A 14,567-nucleotide genomic window follows, 5' to 3' on the forward strand; every position below is an offset into this window, starting at 1 on the left:
GCTTTCTTCAAGAAAAGTAATCTAGTGACTTGAGAAGTGATTGGTGAGATCATTAGAGTGTTTTAATACACTTGAGTGAAACACGAGTGTGAGTGACATACTAAGGGAGTGAGTGAGGTGTTATTTCCACTAACCTTATTTTTGCAAGAATACCTCAACATGTCCGAAGGGAAGGAAACTACTCCTTTTGATATTAAACTTGTGATGGAGGCTATGACTGAAAAATTGCTCAAGATAATGAAACAGGAATTAGAACCATTGCATGAGAGGATGGATAGTCTCGAACACTCCCAAACCAATTCTAAGTCCCGGAGACACAAAGCACCAACCCGTGACTATGAAAGTTCCAACTCCGAGGAGGAATATGGGTCGAGGACATGGAGGAATAAACACCGCAAAGCTGGTGTGGATCCAATCAAAGGCGTTAAAATGCAATTGCCTACTTTCCAAGGCAAATCCGACCCTGATGTCTATTTGGAATGGGAGAAACGAGTGGAGTTGATCTTTGATTGCAATGATTACACCGAGGAGCGGCAAATGAGACTTGCAGTCATGCAATTCACCGACTACGCCATAGTGTGGTGGGATCAAATCACTACTAGTCGAAGGCGAAGTGGTGAATATGTGACGACCCCACTTCTCCCAAGGGCGAACCCAAGGGTATCGGCGGGCCGCCTGCCTAGCTCGCCCCAGGACTCAAAACTTAAAACAACGAAAGCTAGCAAAATCCAAAAGAGTACTATACATATATATGCAATCCCAAAAGAGTTATAAGTACATTCCCCAAAAGTACCTGCTCAAACTATTACATCCTTATAATTACAACCAAAACCAAAAGGTAGACCCTAAGAAGGGTCCTTATACAAACCACCACAATAAAAACAAACATCCTAATTGTCCGCTATTACAAGCAAGTCTAACTATACTATACTAGTGTAAGTGCCCAAACGTACCCGCGTCGGCCCCTGCTAAGGAAAACAAAAGGAATGGGGTAAGCTAAAAGCTTAGTAAGTAAACAGGGGCAAAAGCGTAAATTTCACGTAACACCAATTACACAGTAAGAGTAAAGCAAAAGCAGAAAAGTAACATCACATAATAAGGATACGGGTGGCTCCAAAGCCAAGTCATTTGCCATGCGTGATCTCCTGTCGGCCCTCCGTCGACCATAAATAAGGTCCGTAGAACTTCACTTGTACACCCACCGACACCTTATCACCCTCACTGGCCAGTCACCTCACAAACTTGCCCAGGCGAACGAAATCACAAACTTGAGCTTGAGTCACAAGCTCGGGTCACAAAATTGGTCCACATACTCAGCGAACCGGGTTCACAAACTTGGTGACCTCAAACCAAGTTGGACTGACTTCGACCAAGCCCTAACCGGCTCGAATAGTCCCTCTAGGTATTGAGTTCAACCTCAAACTCACAAAATTCACAAAATTATTCAAAAGTCACCCTGAGCCACCAGCTCAAGGGTTTTAGTTCCAAAATTGCTCATATACATAAGTCATGTACAAATATGTGCGCAAATTAGGGTTTAGGTCGAGCGTGATAAAGTACACTCTCGCCTAGGTACCCTTTTTACGCATAACGAAACACATAAACAACTAACACATAAACAACTAACACATAAGAGCGGCCTGAATACTTACTCAAAATACCAACAGTAGTATAAAGGCGGAATTCACTTTGTGTGTTGGCTAATAGTGGGCCCCACCGGCACCGCCTAGCTCACCACTGTCTGAAATCGAAGATTATGTCACAATATATCACAAACGGCAACTAATGTACTTGAAATAAGCCAAACGGCAAAATTGGCACGCGCAAGTGCGGAAACGGCAAAACGGCCGCACACGTCCGCGCGGAACGGCAAACGGAAATGGCCAAATCGGCCATCTCAAACCGTTTTGGTCAAAAATTAGGCTAGGAGTGTCGGATCAAAGTGGGTGAGACACCGTTTCGAAACTAAGAGAAAGGGCTACAATTTTCATGAAGACATTTCAACCCAGATCTCACTAGGTATAGGTCAAAAATGCACGAAATAGTGCCAGCTGTTTCATTGCGGGTTACCAAACAGGCCCTGTTTGTAAGACCGTAACTCACGGCACAGAAATCAAAATTCAGAAATTCCAGAGGCATTAGAAATCTGAAACATAAGGCTAAAACTTTCATGTTTTGGCCAAGACCTGAATCTATTAAGAACAGAACAAAATTCGAGTGCCAAAGTACCCGTCAGAACTGTCCAAAATCCGGGCAGTTCTGACGATCGATATCGTTTCGATCATAACCGGAGCTACGGAACTCGGTTTTTGACGTACTTTATACCATTTCGAAGCTGAGACCAAGATCTAAATTTCTTATGAAGGAGTCGACACCCAGATCGAATGGGATCAAAACCGAAAAATCACGGCAGAAGCTAAACTAGAAAAACGCGCAGAATCAAAGGGTCAAAACAGGCTTGAGCATTTCGTCGATAACTCAGGCTACGCTAATCCGATGGACCTGAAATTTTGCAGGCATACTCAGGACCTACAAGGGTACAACTTTCATGTTTTGAGGAATTCCCAAATCCGTACATAGCATTAAGAAAAATGGAGCTCAAGTTCAGGTTCTGGGTTGCCCTGTTTACCCATTTTGCCGGTTTCAAATGTTGCAAACATATGGTTCGTTTTCATGGTTCTTATGCAGGTTTTTCAACCACTTTTGTACCAAATAAACACACATATACTACCATCTAAATGGCCTACAAATGGTCCGAAATTCCCCTCCCAAGTCAATACCAAATTACCAAATACTAACCATAACACCTAACCTAACTTCATATGCACCCATCAACTTACCCTAACATCCAACTAACCAAACCCTAACTCTAGCCATAAGTTCAACTAAACTAACCTCATGGAGTCTAGGGTTTCTTAACCCTAATCAGAATTTTGCTAGAAACCAACCAATCAAGTGAGGCAATTCATCAAACATAACCACTACAAGTCCATTTCTCAACTAAAACAAGTAAGGAAAGCATTAGCAAGAAACCCAAATTTTTTCCTCTTCTTGGCCGAATTTTCAGCAACCAAATAACACTAAAATTAACCATGAAACTACACTATACACATCAAATCCATCAAATAAATCCATAATCATAACATAATACATCATTTCCATGGCTTAGAAACTAAAACCCCAAAAGTTTAACTTTCAAGTAAGAGGCATACCTTCAATTAAGCTTTGTAGATGATTAACCTTCACTAATCAAGCACCCAAGTTGTTGCTCCAAGATTCAAACCCAAGATGGAAGCTAAAACTTGAAGATTTTTGAAGAAATTTTCTCACTTTCTCTCCCTCTCTCTCTCGGCTCTTCCTTTCTTTTTTTTTTCTTAGTTTTGTTTTGTTTTGTTTTCTATTGTTTCTTATAAGTTGTAAGACAACATATAGTCAAAGCTTTGGGAGATATTTCTTATAGCTAACCAATCACAAAAATGCTTTATTTGTTGTTTAAACCCTTGCACTTTAACTTTCTCTTTCTTATACATTTTCCCTCAAACATTTGATAATCTTTCAATTAACTCCATAGGTCATACCTTAATCTCATTTAAAACATGCAATCATGCTTAATTACTTCACTAATCACTTTCTTATCTTAATCACCTATACTTAAACATACTTTCTCCATAATTAAAACAATCAAATAATAACTTTTATAACTTAGGCAAAATTAGGATTTTTATCCCCACTTAAGCTTTCTAATACATTGGAACACTAAAGGTTTGCTAATCATTTAAACTTACTAAACCTTTGTAATAAAAACAAATCCTATATTTACTTATGTCAAGGCACACACGAAAATACCGAATATAAATTATAGCTTGAGCCTTATAATAATAACACGTAACCTAGGATTTTTTTCAAACTTAATCGAATTAAGGTTTCCTTCCTAGCCATAAAACCCTAATATCGACTTACGAACGGACTGGGGCCTCACAATCTCCCCCACTTAGGACAATTTCGTCCTCGAAATTCATTCGTTGATCAAAGCGTACCTTCAAGGTCCACCGAAGGATCTGTCATCTCAGGTTGACCCATCGCATAGACTCTTGCTGGCCCTTTGGGTCGATTTTCCCCTGTAGTTGACGGCTTAGTTGTGGTGGTCCCTCCAGTCGGTGGTTTGAGTCCATCCTTTTTCATCTTAGGGCACCGGGCAATCAGGTGTTCGGTGCTACCACATTTGAAGCATTTGCGTACCGAACTATTTTTCTAGCAATTTTCATCGGTGTGATTGCCCCCACAGAAACCACAGGTTGGCTTAGCGGCCGTACTTGACCCTCCACGCTGAGCACTCTTCTGAGGCTCTTGCACTATTTGACCTCGCCCAAAGCTATTCAGGGTTCTTGTAGGTCGTGGACCATCTGTGCCTTTACTCGTCTTAGCAGGTGGCTCGTTTCGCGAACTTTGTCCAACCGTGGAGTCATTCGAGTTGGGTTGCCTCCTTTTCCGGTCATGGAAAGCTTTCACCTGTCCCCTGGCAGTCTCAATCCGCTGTGCTTTTTCTAGCGCCTGGCTAAAGGTGTCCAGCTGTGCAGCCGCTAGTGCTTCTTGGATCTCTACGTTTAAGCCTTGAGTAAAGCGGCGAATTCGTTTGCGCTCTGTTAGTACCAGCTCCGGGGCGAAGCGAGAGAGTTTGGTAAATTGTGTCTCATACTCCGCCACACTAGACGCCCCTTGACGTAGGCGGATGAAATCATCTTCCCGTTTTTCTTGCACAATGGGTGGTAAATATTTTTCATTAAACTCCCGTGTGAAGTTGATCCAGGTCCAAGGAGTCTGTTCGCGCTCCCACTTGGCTTTGATTACATTCCACCAGGTTCGAGCGGCCCCTTCAAACTGAAAGACCGCAAAGGATATCTGCCGCTCCTCTGAATACCTAAGCGCGGCAAATATGTCTAACATACGGTCTAGCCAACCCTCCGCTAAGTCAGGGTCGGCCCCACCGATAAACTTTGGGGGTGCGAATTTTTGGAATCGCTCCAAGGCACGGTCTTCACCCTCGTGATTGCCTGGATTATGTCCCGGATTATGTCCAGGATTCCCCATACCGCTTCCTTGGCCCTGTTGATTTGTCATTTGCTCTAGTAAATCGGCCATCCGCTGGATGGCTGTAGCGACTTGATCTTGCTCTGGTCCTTGTCCCCTTTCAGGGCTTTGTGCTCGCCCTCTACCTCCACCTCGAGTACCGGAGGCCATTTAAGTGCAAACGTCTATAGATCGTAACATTACACATAAACTTATTATCCGGACTATGAGCAAAAGTACGGACGTAAAGCGTATGAACAAAAGACACACAAAGGATAAATTCAAAATGCTACTCAAATATATACATAGATATACAAAATCACACCAAAAGATTTACAGATTACCGACCTCCAGTCGGTACAAAAGCCAATGTACACATGAGCATCGGCTCCAAAAATCTAATCAGTCAACCAGATAACAAAAGAAGGTAGTCATGCTAGATCTAACAAAAGTCATACACTAGCAAAACAAAAGTACAAAAGCGACCCTAATCGCCTCCCCTAGGGCCCAGATTCCCAACGGAGTATAAAGTGTAAGGCTCTCCAGGTCTCTGCCGATAGCGGATCGCTCGCTTACGCAGCACTCGATCCCCTACGCCTCTCATACTCGGAAATCTCGGTCCCACACCACTCAAACTACCCGGATACATACTTACACAACATTAAGTCGTTAGTCAACCGGCATTTCAACTTAAAATATATCATTCAACTTAAAAGGGTCACATATGCCTAGTGCCTACCGCGTATGTCCTACTTGCTCAAGTCCTCTAACCTAGGCGCTCTGATACCAACTGTGACGACCCCACTTCTCCCAAGGGCGAACCCAAGGGTATCGGCGGGCCGCCTGCCTAGCTCGCGCCAGGACTCAAAACTTAAAACAACGAAAGCTAGCAAAATCCAAAAGAGTACTATACATATATATGCAATCCCAAAAGAGTTATAAGTACATTCCCCAAAAGTACCTGCTCAAACTATTACATCCTTATAATTACAACCAAAACCAAAAGGTAGACCCTAAGAAGGGTCCTTATACAAACCACCACAATAAAAACAAACATCCTAATTGTCCGCTATTACAAGCAAGTCTAACTATACTATACTAGTGTAAGTGCCCAAACGTACCCGCGTCGGCCCCTGCTAAGGAAAACAAAAGGAATGGGGTAAGCTAAAAGCTTAGTAAGTAAACAGGGGCAAAAGCGTAAATTTCACGTAACACCAATTACACAGTAAGAGTAAAGCAAAAGCAGAAAAGTAACATCACATAATAAGGATACGGGTGGCTCCAAAGCCAAGTCATTTGCCATGCGTGATCTCCTGTCGGCCCTCCGTCGACCATAAATAAGGTCCGTAGAACTTCACTTGTACACCCACCGACACCTTATCACCCTCACTGGCCAGTCACCTCACAAACTTGCCCAGGCGAACGAAATCACAAACTTGAGCTTGAGTCACAAGCTCGGGTCACAAAATTGGTCCACATACTCAGCGAACCGGGTTCACAAACTTGGTGACCTCAAACCAAGTTGGACTGACTTCGACCAAGCCCTAACCGGCTCGAATAGTCCCTCTAGGTATTGAGTTCAACCTCAAACTCACAAAATTCACAAAATTATTCAAAAGTCACCCTGAGCCACCAGCTCAAGGGTTTTAGTTCCAAAATTGCTCATATACATAAGTCATGTACAAATATGTGCGCAAATTAGGGTTTAGGTCGAGCGTGATAAAGTACACTCTCGCCTAGGTACCCTTTTTACGCATAACGAAACACATAAACAACTAACACATAAACAACTAACACATAAGAGCGGCCTGAATACTTACTCAAAATACCAACAGTAGTATAAAGGCGGAATTCACTTTGTGTGTTGGCTAATAGTGGGCCCCACCGGCACCGCCTAGCTCACCACTGTCTGAAATCGAAGATTATGTCACAATATATCACAAACGGCAACTAATGTACTTGAAATAAGCCAAACGGCAAAATTGGCACGCGCAAGTGCGGAAACGGCAAAACGGCCGCACACGTCCGCGCGGAACGGCAAACGGAAATGGCCAAATCGGCCATCTCAAACCGTTTTGGTCAAAAATTAGGCTAGGAGTGTCGGATCAAAGTGGGTGAGACACCGTTTCGAAACTAAGAGAAAGGGCTACAATTTTCATGAAGACATTTCAACCCAGATCTCACTAGGTATAGGTCAAAAATGCACGAAATAGTGCCAGCTGTTTCATTGCGGGTTACCAAACAGGCCCTGTTTGTAAGACCGTAACTCACGGCACAGAAATCAAAATTCAGAAATTCCAGAGGCATTAGAAATCTGAAACATAAGGCTAAAACTTTCATGTTTTGGCCAAGACCTGAATCTATTAAGAACAGAACAAAATTCGAGTGCCAAAGTACCCGTCAGAACTGTCCAAAATCCGGGCAGTTCTGACGATCGATATCGTTTCGATCATAACCGGAGCTACGGAACTCGGTTTTTGACGTACTTTATACCATTTCGAAGCTGAGACCAAGATCTAAATTTCTTATGAAGGAGTCGACACCCAGATCGAATGGGATCAAAACCGAAAAATCACGGCAGAAGCTAAACTAGAAAAACGCGCAGAATCAAAGGGTCAAAACAGGCTTGAGCATTTCGTCGATAACTCAGGCTACGCTAATCCGATGGACCTGAAATTTTGCAGGCATACTCAGGACCTACAAGGGTACAACTTTCATGTTTTGAGGAATTCCCAAATCCGTACATAGCATTAAGAAAAATGGAGCTCAAGTTCAGGTTCTGGGTTGCCCTGTTTACCCATTTTGCCGGTTTCAAATGTTGCAAACATATGGTTCGTTTTCATGGTTCTTATGCAGGTTTTTCAACCACTTTTGTACCAAATAAACACACATATACTACCATCTAAATGGCCTACAAATGGTCCGAAATTCCCCTCCCAAGTCAATACCAAATTACCAAATACTAACCATAACACCTAACCTAACTTCATATGCACCCATCAACTTACCCTAACATCCAACTAACCAAACCCTAACTCTAGCCATAAGTTCAACTAAACTAACCTCATGGAGTCTAGGGTTTCTTAACCCTAATCAGAATTTTGCTAGAAACCAACCAATCAAGTGAGGCAATTCATCAAACATAACCACTACAAGTCCATTTCTCAACTAAAACAAGTAAGGAAAGCATTAGCAAGAAACCCAAATTTTTTCCTCTTCTTGGCCGAATTTTCAGCAACCAAATAACACTAAAATTAACCATGAAACTACACTATACACATCAAATCCATCAAATAAATCCATAATCATAACATAATACATCATTTCCATGGCTTAGAAACTAAAACCCCAAAAGTTTAACTTTCAAGTAAGAGGCATACCTTCAATTAAGCTTTGTAGATGATTAACCTTCACTAATCAAGCACCCAAGTTGTTGCTCCAAGATTCAAACCCAAGATGGAAGCTAAAACTTGAAGATTTTTGAAGAAATTTTCTCACTTTCTCTCCCTCTCTCTCTCGGCTCTTCCTTTCTTTTTTTTTTCTTAGTTTTGTTTTGTTTTGTTTTCTATTGTTTCTTATAAGTTGTAAGACAACATATAGTCAAAGCTTTGGGAGATATTTCTTATAGCTAACCAATCACAAAAATGCTTTATTTGTTGTTTAAACCCTTGCACTTTAACTTTCTCTTTCTTATACATTTTCCCTCAAACATTTGATAATCTTTCAATTAACTCCATAGGTCATACCTTAATCTCATTTAAAACATGCAATCATGCTTAATTACTTCACTAATCACTTTCTTATCTTAATCACCTATACTTAAACATACTTTCTCCATAATTAAAACAATCAAATAATAACTTTTATAACTTAGGCAAAATTAGGATTTTTATCCCCACTTAAGCTTTCTAATACATTGGAACACTAAAGGTTTGCTAATCATTTAAACTTACTAAACCTTTGTAATAAAAACAAATCCTATATTTACTTATGTCAAGGCACACACGAAAATACCGAATATAAATTATAGCTTGAGCCTTATAATAATAACACGTAACCTAGGATTTTTTTCAAACTTAATCGAATTAAGGTTTCCTTCCTAGCCATAAAACCCTAATATCGACTTACGAACGGACTGGGGCCTCACAATCTCCCCCACTTAGGACAATTTCGTCCTCGAAATTCATTCGTTGATCAAAGCGTACCTTCAAGGTCCACCGAAGGATCTGTCATCTCAGGTTGACCCATCGCATAGACTCTTGCTGGCCCTTTGGGTCGATTTTCCCCTGTAGTTGACGGCTTAGTTGTGGTGGTCCCTCCAGTCGGTGGTTTGAGTCCATCCTTTTTCATCTTAGGGCACCGGGCAATCAGGTGTTCGGTGCTACCACATTTGAAGCATTTGCGTACCGAACTATTTTTCTAGCAATTTTCATCGGTGTGATTGCCCCCACAGAAACCACAGGTTGGCTTAGCGGCCGTACTTGACCCTCCACGCTGAGCACTCTTCTGAGGCTCTTGCACTATTTGACCTCGCCCAAAGCTATTCAGGGTTCTTGTAGGTCGTGGACCATCTGTGCCTTTACTCGTCTTAGCAGGTGGCTCGTTTCGCGAACTTTGTCCAACCGTGGAGTCATTCGAGTTGGGTTGCCTCCTTTTCCGGTCATGGAAAGCTTTCACCTGTCCCCTGGCAGTCTCAATCCGCTGTGCTTTTTCTAGCGCCTGGCTAAAGGTGTCCAGCTGTGCAGCCGCTAGTGCTTCTTGGATCTCTACGTTTAAGCCTTGAGTAAAGCGGCGAATTCGTTTGCGCTCTGTTAGTACCAGCTCCGGGGCGAAGCGAGAGAGTTTGGTAAATTGTGTCTCATACTCCGCCACACTAGACGCCCCTTGACGTAGGCGGATGAAATCATCTTCCCGTTTTTCTTGCACAATGGGTGGTAAATATTTTTCATTAAACTCCCGTGTGAAGTTGATCCAGGTCCAAGGAGTCTGTTCGCGCTCCCACTTGGCTTTGATTACATTCCACCAGGTTCGAGCGGCCCCTTCAAACTGAAAGACCGCAAAGGATATCTGCCGCTCCTCTGAATACCTAAGCGCGGCAAATATGTCTAACATACGGTCTAGCCAACCCTCCGCTAAGTCAGGGTCGGCCCCACCGATAAACTTTGGGGGTGCGAATTTTTGGAATCGCTCCAAGGCACGGTCTTCACCCTCGTGATTGCCTGGATTATGTCCCGGATTATGTCCAGGATTCCCCATACCGCTTCCTTGGCCCTGTTGATTTGTCATTTGCTCTAGTAAATCGGCCATCCGCTGGATGGCTGTAGCGACTTGATCTTGCTCTGGTCCTTGTCCCCTTTCAGGGCTTTGTGCTCGCCCTCTACCTCCACCTCGAGTACCGGAGGCCATTTAAGTGCAAACGTCTATAGATCGTAACATTACACATAAACTTATTATCCGGACTATGAGCAAAAGTACGGACGTAAAGCGTATGAACAAAAGACACACAAAGGATAAATTCAAAATGCTACTCAAATATATACATAGATATACAAAATCACACCAAAAGATTTACAGATTACCGACCTCCAGTCGGTACAAAAGCCAATGTACACATGAGCATCGGCTCCAAAAATCTAATCAGTCAACCAGATAACAAAAGAAGGTAGTCATGCTAGATCTAACAAAAGTCATACACTAGCAAAACAAAAGTACAAAAGCGACCCTAATCGCCTCCCCTAGGGCCCAGATTCCCAACGGAGTATAAAGTGTAAGGCTCTCCAGGTCTCTGCCGATAGCGGATCGCTCGCTTACGCAGCACTCGATCCCCTACGCCTCTCATACTCGGAAATCTCGGTCCCACACCACTCAAACTACCCGGATACATACTTACACAACATTAAGTCGTTAGTCAACCGGCATTTCAACTTAAAATATATCATTCAACTTAAAAGGGTCACATATGCCTAGTGCCTACCGCGTATGTCCTACTTGCTCAAGTCCTCTAACCTAGGCGCTCTGATACCAACTGTGACGACCCCACTTCTCCCAAGGGCGAACCCAAGGGTATCGGCGGGCCGCCTGCCTAGCTCGCGCCAGGACTCAAAACTTAAAACAACGAAAGCTAGCAAAATCCAAAAGAGTACTATACATATATATGCAATCCCAAAAGAGTTATAAGTACATTCCCCAAAAGTACCTGCTCAAACTATTACATCCTTATAATTACAACCAAAACCAAAAGGTAGACCCTAAGAAGGGTCCTTATACAAACCACCACAATAAAAACAAACATCCTAATTGTCCGCTATTACAAGCAAGTCTAACTATACTATACTAGTGTAAGTGCCCAAACGTACCCGCATCGGCCCCTGCTAAGGAAAACAAAAGGAATGGGGTAAGCTAAAAGCTTAGTAAGTAAACAGGGGCAAAAGCGTAAATTTCACGTAACACCAATTACACAGTAAGAGTAAAGCAAAAGCAGAAAAGTAACATCACATAATAAGGATACGGGTGGCTCCAAAGCCAAGTCATTTGCCATGCGTGATCTCCTGTCGGCCCTCCGTCGACCATAAATAAGGTCCGTAGAACTTCACTTGTACACCCACCGACACCTTATCACCCTCACTGGCCAGTCACCTCACAAACTTGCCCAGGCGAACGAAATCACAAACTTGAGCTTGAGTCACAAGCTCGGGTCACAAAATTGGTCCACATACTCAGCGAACCGGGTTCACAAACTTGGTGACCTCAAACCAAGTTGGACTGACTTCGACCAAGCCCTAACCGGCTCGAATAGTCCCTCTAGGTATTGAGTTCAACCTCAAACTCACAAAATTCACAAAATTATTCAAAAGTCACCCAGAGCCACCAGCTCAAGGGTTTTAGTTCCAAAATTGCTCATATACATAAGTCATGTACAAATATGTGCGCAAATTAGGGTTTAGGTCGAGCGTGATAAAGTACACTCTCGCCTAGGTACCCTTTTTACGCATAACGAAACACATAAACAACTAACACATAAACAACTAACACATAAGAGCGGCCTGAATACTTACTCAAAATACCAACAGTAGTATAAAGGCGGAATTCACTTTGTGTGTTGGCTAATAGTGGGCCCCACCGGCACCGCCTAGCTCACCACTGTCTGAAATCGAAGATTATGTCACAATATATCACAAACGGCAACTAATGTACTTGAAATAAGCCAAACGGCAAAATTGGCACGCGCAAGTGCGGAAACGGCAAAACGGCCGCACACGTCCGCGCGGAACGGCAAACGGAAATGGCCAAATCGGCCATCTCAAACCGTTTTGGTCAAAAATTAGGCTAGGAGTGTCGGATCAAAGTGGGTGAGACACCGTTTCGAAACTAAGAGAAAGGGCTACAATTTTCATGAAGACATTTCAACCCAGATCTCACTAGGTATAGGTCAAAAATGCACGAAATAGTGCCAACTGTTTCATTGCGGGTTACCAAACAGGCCCTGTTTGTAAGACCGTAACTCACGGCACAGAAATCAAAATTCAGAAATTCCAGAGGCATTAGAAATCTGAAACATAAGGCTAAAACTTTCATGTTTTGGCCAAGACCTGAATCTATTAAGAACAGAACAAAATTCGAGTGCCAAAGTACCCGTCAGAACTGTCCAAAATCCGGGCAGTTCTGACGATCGATATCGTTTCGATCATAACCGGAGCTACGGAACTCGGTTTTTGACGTACTTTATACCATTTCGAAGCTGAGACCAAGATCTAAATTTCTTATGAAGGAGTCGACACCCAGATCGAATGGGATCAAAACCGAAAAATCACGGCAGAAGCTAAACTAGAAAAACGCGCAGAATCAAAGGGTCAAAACAGGCTTGAGCATTTCGTCGATAACTCAGGCTACGCTAATCCGATGGACCTAAAATTTTGCAGGCATACTCAGGACCTACAAGGGTACAACTTTCATGTTTTGAGGAATTCCCAAATCCGTACATAGCATTAAGAAAAATGGAGCTCAAGTTCAGGTTCTGGGTTGCCCTGTTTACCCATTTTGCCGGTTTCAAATGTTGCAAACATATGGTTCGTTTTCATGGTTCTTATGCAGGTTTTTCAACCACTTTTGTACCAAATAAACACACATATACTACCATCTAAATGGCCTACAAATGGTCCGAAATTCCCCTCCCAAGTCAATACCAAATTACCAAATACTAACCATAACACCTAACCTAACTTCATATGCACCCATCAACTTACCCTAACATCCAACTAACCAAACCCTAACTCTAGCCATAAGTTCAACTAAACTAACCTCATGGAGTCTAGGGTTTCTTAACCCTAATCAGAATTTTGCTAGAAACCAACCAATCAAGTGAGGCAATTCATCAAACATAACCACTACAAGTCCATTTCTCAACTAAAACAAGTAAGGAAAGCATTAGCAAGAAACCCAAATTTTTTCCTCTTCTTGGCCGAATTTTCAGCAACCAAATAACACTAAAATTAACCATGAAACTACACTATACACATCAAATCCATCAAATAAATCCATAATCATAACATAATACATCATTTCCATGGCTTAGAAACTAAAACCCCAAAAGTTTAACTTTCAAGTAAGAGGCATACCTTCAATTAAGCTTTGTAGATGATTAACCTTCACTAATCAAGCACCCAAGTTGTTGCTCCAAGATTCAAACCCAAGATGGAAGCTAAAACTTGAAGATTTTTGAAGAAATTTTCTCACTTTCTCTCCCTCTCTCTCTCGGCTCTTCCTTTCTTTTTTTTTTCTTAGTTTTGTTTTGTTTTGTTTTCTATTGTTTCTTATAAGTTGTAAGACAACATATAGTCAAAGCTTTGGGAGATATTTCTTATAGCTAACCAATCACAAAAATGCTTTATTTGTTGTTTAAACCCTTGCACTTTAACTTTCTCTTTCTTATACATTTTCCCTCAAACATTTGATAATCTTTCAATTAACTCCATAGGTCATACCTTAATCTCATTTAAAACATGCAATCATGCTTAATTACTTCACTAATCACTTTCTTATCTTAATCACCTATACTTAAACATACTTTCTCCATAATTAAAACAATCAAATAATAACTTTTATAACTTAGGCAAAATTAGGATTTTTATCCCCACTTAAGCTTTCTAATACATTGGAACACTAAAGGTTTGCTAATCATTTAAACTTACTAAACCTTTGTAATAAAAACAAATCCTATATTTACTTATGTCAAGGCACACACGAAAATACCGAATATAAATTATAGCTTGAGCCTTATAATAATAACACGTAACCTAGGATTTTTTTCAAACTTAATCGAATTAAGGTTTCCTTCCTAGCCATAAAACCCTAATATCGACTTACGAACGGAGTGGGGCCTCACAGAATACCCTATCACTACATGGACCGAATTGAAGGGTGTCATGAAAAAACGCTTTGTTCCTAGTCACTATCACCGTGACTTGTACCTCAAACTTCAAAATTTGACACAAGGAACCAAA

The 14,567-nt window shown here is 41.8% G+C and overlaps 2 long non-coding RNA genes across 2 annotated transcripts; both read right to left on the reverse strand.

Annotated features, from left to right (window-relative positions):
* Positions 1 to 726: 726 nt before the first annotated feature.
* Positions 727 to 1,743, reverse strand: LOC140006404 (uncharacterized). Its single transcript, XR_011814001.1, has 2 exons — positions 1,653 to 1,743; positions 727 to 968 (listed from the first exon to the last, which is right to left on the reverse strand). It is a non-coding gene; the product is annotated as an uncharacterized lncRNA (long non-coding RNA).
* Positions 1,744 to 5,961: 4,218 nt separating this feature from the next.
* On the reverse strand, positions 5,962 to 6,978 carry LOC140006406 (uncharacterized). The gene is made up of 2 exons (XR_011814002.1): positions 6,888 to 6,978; positions 5,962 to 6,203 (listed from the first exon to the last, which is right to left on the reverse strand). It is a non-coding gene; the product is annotated as an uncharacterized lncRNA (long non-coding RNA).
* Between the last annotated feature and the right edge of the window lie 7,589 nt (positions 6,979 to 14,567).

This window comes from Coffea arabica, chromosome 1c (assembly GCF_036785885.1).
Source record: "Coffea arabica cultivar ET-39 chromosome 1c, Coffea Arabica ET-39 HiFi, whole genome shotgun sequence".
In the NCBI taxonomy this organism is placed as follows: Eukaryota; Viridiplantae; Streptophyta; class Magnoliopsida; order Gentianales; family Rubiaceae; genus Coffea; species Coffea arabica.